We start from the raw sequence: 6,000 nt of genomic DNA, 5'->3' as shown, positions 1-6,000 counted from the left end.
GCCAATGTTCAGTATGACTAGAGTATAAAGTGCCTGTTAATGAGTAGTGGGACTGGATCCCCTTCCCTCTCCTCGACTCAAGGACTTTGCTGCAGTAACTGGCACCTCTCTGTGTTGCAGCGATTTTTCTTTTGTACTGGATTACCTTCATTAGTTTACAAACAAAGTAAACAAGCCATCAAAATGCTGGCCTAAATAAAAGCCGCAGTATGAACAAACATAGAAAACCCTCTTTTTGGCCACATAAGCCCCTCCCTCTACCACCTATATCTCTTCCTTTAAAAAGAAAAACTATTTGAAAGTGCTGAATATATTTATTTTCACTAATTATCTCTCATTTTTGTTCTTTAAAACTGTGTTAAATGCAAATTGCTTAGAAACAAAAAAATGTGTAACTGATGTATATGATATATATAATAAAAGTAAAAGAAAACCTGCATGTATCCATGCCATAGATAAAAATATAGAATCTTAACAATGTCCTTGAAGTCCTGTGTGTTCTCTCCCTAATCCCATCTCTTTCTCCCTAGGAGAGATTCCAGAATTTTCAGCTTATTGCTTCCTTGCTTTTACCTATATCTTTAGCAAAAATTTAACTATAATCAACATACTGCTTACCTTTGAATAAATATAAGCTTCATAAATATTTAATTATATCACATTGGGTTCTATGACATTTTTCTCAGTTTTTTTATCCTGAGTGATTCCTATAGCTCTGTAATTCATAAACTTTAACTGCTACATACTATCCTACTCTATGTATAATCCACAAATTATTTAACTGCTCACCTACCAATAGAAATTGGAATTATTTCTAGCTTTTTCCTATTATAGGCAATGGCACTAGGGTCATTCTTGCCCATCTCTTTCCAAACACGTGTTAATTTCTATATGGTGCATGTGCACTTGTTCACCCCTGCCAAAAAATGATAAATGGTTTCAAAAGCAGTTGTACTCATCTTTACTCCTCTAGTAGTGTGTAAATTGCATTGTTGTATTATATCATTCTGAATATTTAGTATTATCAGAAATGTTTTACAATCTTGTAGCTTAAAAACATTTCATTATAGATATAATTTCTACTTCTCTATTGTTGAGTTTGACCATATGTCTTATATTTATTGGTTTAATGTGTTTCCTCTTCTGTGATGTGTCAGTTCAAGTGTTTGCCAATTTATCTGTTTGCTAATTTATCTGCATTTGTGTTAATTTCATTAGGTTTTCTAATTTTTCCATTCGTGGAACCCTCTCTTGGAAACACTATCTCTACAGGTAACTGTACGGGTCTCCCCTTCTCTCTTAAGTCTCTTAAGTAGAGAGTCAGGAGTCTCTACCTGACTATCTGGCATTCCCTAAAATCAGCAGTGCCACACAATCTCCCTTCTCCCAAACACACATTATTTTCTATCGAATTATCATTTGTTTTTTTTTCCTCAAGGCACCTATTGCATAACAGCAGAAAATATATCTGTTATTTATACATTTCTCTAATTGAATGTAAGCTCTACCATGCCAATGATTTCATTTTTAGTACCGGATCATAATTGCCTAGGAAAAAAACCGGAATATGTTATGTGCTAAGTACTATTCACTGCTGAACAAATAAATGTATTGAACCTAATCATGTGCCTCTATACTTTAACACATCGCATATTCAGCAAATGAACAGGACAAACTTTTAAGAAATATAGTAGTACTCAAAGTAATAGTTTAATGGTGAAAATAGCTGATTTGTCATTTATTACCACAGAATCTTAATTTGCTTCTCCATTGTAGAGGTTACCTATCCACATTGAAACTTGTTCTCTTATATAAAAATAAGGCTAATAATAATATTTCCAAGCTGGCTGAGAATCTTAAATAAGATTCTGTTTGCAGGTGAACCTCTGTAAACTTGCAAGTTTTTGCCTAATGTTGCATTTAATTTAACAAAACTTTTATCAGAAACTCTTAGAAGGTATTTGTTGAAATTACATTAAAGAAGAATTATAATCAGTGTCTTTAGTCTTTTTAAAATATCAGGTAGAATCAAAGACACAGATAAATAAACAATAAGACTTTAAAAAATTTATCTTGCAAATTAGTAGTCATAACATCAAAAAAGGGAGAAAATTTAATCATGATTTGAAAGACAAGGCTACATAAAATGTAATAAAATAAGACAGAATTGTGTTTAATTAGCTGTATTAATTTGGGAATTGTCTTACAAGAACATTTAGGACCATTGGCTGGACTGCAGTATTATCAAGGATTTATTTTATAAATCAGAACTCTCTGTCTAATCACACCAAAGTCAACTGTTGAACTACAAAAGAAATATTTACCAGACTTCTAATAAATGCTAGTGAAAATACTTCAATATTGCGAACCTTTTTTTGTTAGAACAGTAGAACAGTTGTTTCTGTGAACTGGATTGTGGTATTAGTCATTTTGTTTTAAGAAAATGGTCTAAAGAAGAACAATGTTTACATGAATTTACGGAATGTTATATAGGCTTATAAAGACTATGTTTAAAATATATTGTAAAGATTCCATTAAAGTGCAACCAATTTATATAAATATGTAGGATTTTTCTATTACAATTATTTCCTTAAAAGTAGCTTTTCCAAAAAATATGATTAATTAAACCAAAAAAGTATTTCAACTTTAAGGTTTTATTTAAAAATAAAAATGTATACAGTATAACACACTAGATTTTTTTAGTATTTCAGTGTTCATTTTTATGGGTTTTTATTTTTTCAGAACTTTTTTCACCTTAATAGTAAGGTAAAGAATTTTCAAAAGGATTTAGAGTTGTTTAATATGTTTCATAAATCACAGGCTTTTATGTTTTTTTTTCTATTCACTATACAGCAAGTGGTTTTAAAACTACAGAAATCTGTTTTAGAGATTATAAATCAGACTGGTAAGCAATGCATTGCTGGTTTATTGTCATTAACTCATATGCTGAGTGTCATTCACCATCTCATCTCATGTTCCTTGGAGAGCTTGAAATCACCTATCATAATAAATCAGAACAACAAACAGAAATTGTGAAGGATTGCACATAGCAGTTCTGCATTACAAATGTCCCATTCTTGCATTTTTTTCCAGCCCATCAAACTAAAAATAGTCAAAACTAAGTTTATCATTTATCCCCCTACTTCCATAAATTTATTTTCCTGACTTCCCTATTTCTGCTGATGGCATTGCTATTCTTCTAATCGTCCATGCTAAAATATATACGGGTATATTATAACTCTTCCTTCTCTTTAAATTTTGCGTATCGTTGAACATCATCTCTTGTGGACTGAATCTCTGTAGAGTAACTCCACTATTATTTTATAACTTCCATCAGCTTCTTACTTAAGTCCCTCCTTACCTATCATTTTGTCTTTTACAAGAGGATTCTGAAAAAGAGCTACAGCATCCACTTGCTGGCCCCATTGATTCATCTTTCCTGGCAGAAAACATTCCCAAGGTACAGCCTGATTGTATTATTATCCTGCTCACAGAATGCAAGTAAAGCTTTCCCTTACCTCCTAAAGAGTGCACATTATCAACATTTGCTCCTAGTACAGAGACAGAGAGAGAGAGAGGGTGAAGTTCTTGTGGGTACTGCTATAGTGTATTCTAAGATCTAAGAGGGACCCAAGGTGGGGCAGAGCCATTTGTCAGCTACCCAACAGGACACAAGAAAACTACAGAAGACCCACTACCAAGTTTTCTGTGAACATTTTTCTTTTTTGGACTTCTTATCATAAAAACCCCATATTTTAAAAGAAATTCTTCACAATGTGAGTCTCTGAGGGAAGCAGAGAATCTGCCCCCTGTGACAGCCTGAGACAGATATTTTTCTCTTTCTACATCCTTCAAGCCAAGGTAAGGGCAAATTGTCCAGGCTCAGACAATTAGATGCTACTAGCTAGAAATTTTATTCCTGAAGAAAGGTCACAAAGAAGAATGGAAGGAGAGTTTGAATCTATGGTTGCAACAGCAATGTATAGCTGTGTAAAGTAGCAAGCTCACTCTGTAGGTCATCACTATCTGCAGCGGTGGCCTACCGTTCATGGTGGTGGGATTAGCTCAAAGTTCCAGCACAGATTTTACATATTTATTGCAGTCTATTTTAGGCATTAGAAGCACAATGAGGAAATTCATCCATAGGAATGAAGCCTGGATATCATTTTGTAAATACAGTTGGTGATGGCAGACATGCTAGAGTCTGGTTCATTCCAGACATTTTATCTGAAATAAGAAGGCAGAAGCCAGAAGTGAGGTTAGTAACATCAAAATGGGATGCCATGAACAAAGAAATTATCTTAGAATTTTCTTTTTTTCCTCACATAGTTTGCTGGTTAGTTTCCTAGACAGGAAAAAAGTAATCCTGTCTTTAAAGTCACAATAAAACTAAGTCATATAGGTGAGTGGGCTGGCTGCTCCAAGAGAGTAGTCAGAGGTCGGTGGACAGCAAGAAATGTGTGATGTAGAGATTGACGATTCCAAGTTGAGACTTGGAAATGGTGTTTCTAAAACTTTCTAGCCTCAGGAAAGAGGTTCTTGATATGTCATTCTTTGTTTTTAGCAGAGAGATTATGCTAGCAGTAAATAGCTGAGTATTAATTTTGAAGAGCTGGAATGGGGTCTGATATAGGGTACTCTGTAATCTGGCACTTATTCTTCTGCATTTTTTCTTCATTTTTCTACCTATGCCCTATTCTCCAATAAAATAAGACTTTTTTACACACTGAATACTCTGTACACTTTCTAGATGCTGGCTTTTATTTTATTTTTTAAAATTGATGCTGTACTTTGTTTAGAAATAATTCTTTCTCTGGCTTTTTATACCAAAATTCATCAAAGCCAAGTTGAATGGTAAGTTCTTTCATGAGCTCTTAGATGATCTACCTATCTGTAATTTCTTCCATTACAAAACCTTCTCAGGATTTTGTACTACACTGAATACCACAGCCCTGGTTAAGTGGCAGGCTGAAATCCATTGAGTAGCAAAAATCAGTCAAGCCAGGAAAGAATCCTGGGGTACAGGTTAACACAAGGACTGGCCTCTCCCTGGTAGCAAAAATTCAGAACTACATTCCTTAGCACTGGGCCTGTTAGCCAGATCATTGCACACAGGCTGGGGTAAAGATGGAGCTATAGTTTGGATGTTTACCCCCAAACTTCATATTGAAATCTGTTCCCCAATGTTGGAGGCAAGGCCTAGTGGGAGGTGTTTGGGTCATGGATGTGGATTACTTATTAACAGCTTCATGCTGTGCTCATGGTAATGAATGAGTTCTCACCCTATTACTTCCTGAAAGAGTTAACCTGAGAGCTGGTGGTTTAAAAGAGCACCTACCCTCTGTCTCTTGTCTCAACATGTAATTTACACACACTAGTTTCCCTTCACCTTCTGCAATGAGAAGAAGCAGCATTAAAACTTCAGCAGAAGCAGATGCTGGTGGTGTCATGCTTGTACAGCCTGCAGAACTATGAGCCAAATAATGAGCCTTAGCAGCCTTCACCTAGATTTCAGAGGATGAAATCTCTGAAAATGTCTAGAGGTCAAGGCAGAAGTCCGGTCCAGGGGTGGAGCCCTTATGGAAAACTTCTACTTGGGCAATACAGAGGGGAAATGTGGGATTGGAGCCTCCGCACTGAGTCCCCACTGAGGAACTGTGAGAAGAGGTCCACCATCCTCTATACCCCAAAATGGTGATCCACCAAGAGCTTGCAGTGTGCTCCAGGGAAAGATGCAGGCACTCAACACCAGACCATGAAAGCAACCACAGGGGCTGTACCCTGCAGAGCCACAGGTACAGAGCTGCCCAGAGACATGGGAGCCCAGCTCTCACCTCAGTGTGCCCTAGATGAGAGACTTGGAGTCAAAGAAGATTATTTTGGAACTTTAAGATTTAACAAGTGCCCTGCTGGGTTTCAGAATTGAACGGGGACTACGGCCCATTTGTTTTGGCCAATTTCTCCAATTTTGAGTGAGAACATTTACCCAATATCTGTACC

This window comes from Gorilla gorilla, chromosome 15 (assembly GCF_029281585.2).
Source record: "Gorilla gorilla gorilla isolate KB3781 chromosome 15, NHGRI_mGorGor1-v2.1_pri, whole genome shotgun sequence".
Classification (NCBI taxonomy): domain Eukaryota; kingdom Metazoa; phylum Chordata; class Mammalia; order Primates; family Hominidae; genus Gorilla; species Gorilla gorilla.
Note: the sequence above shows the minus strand (reverse complement) of the source record.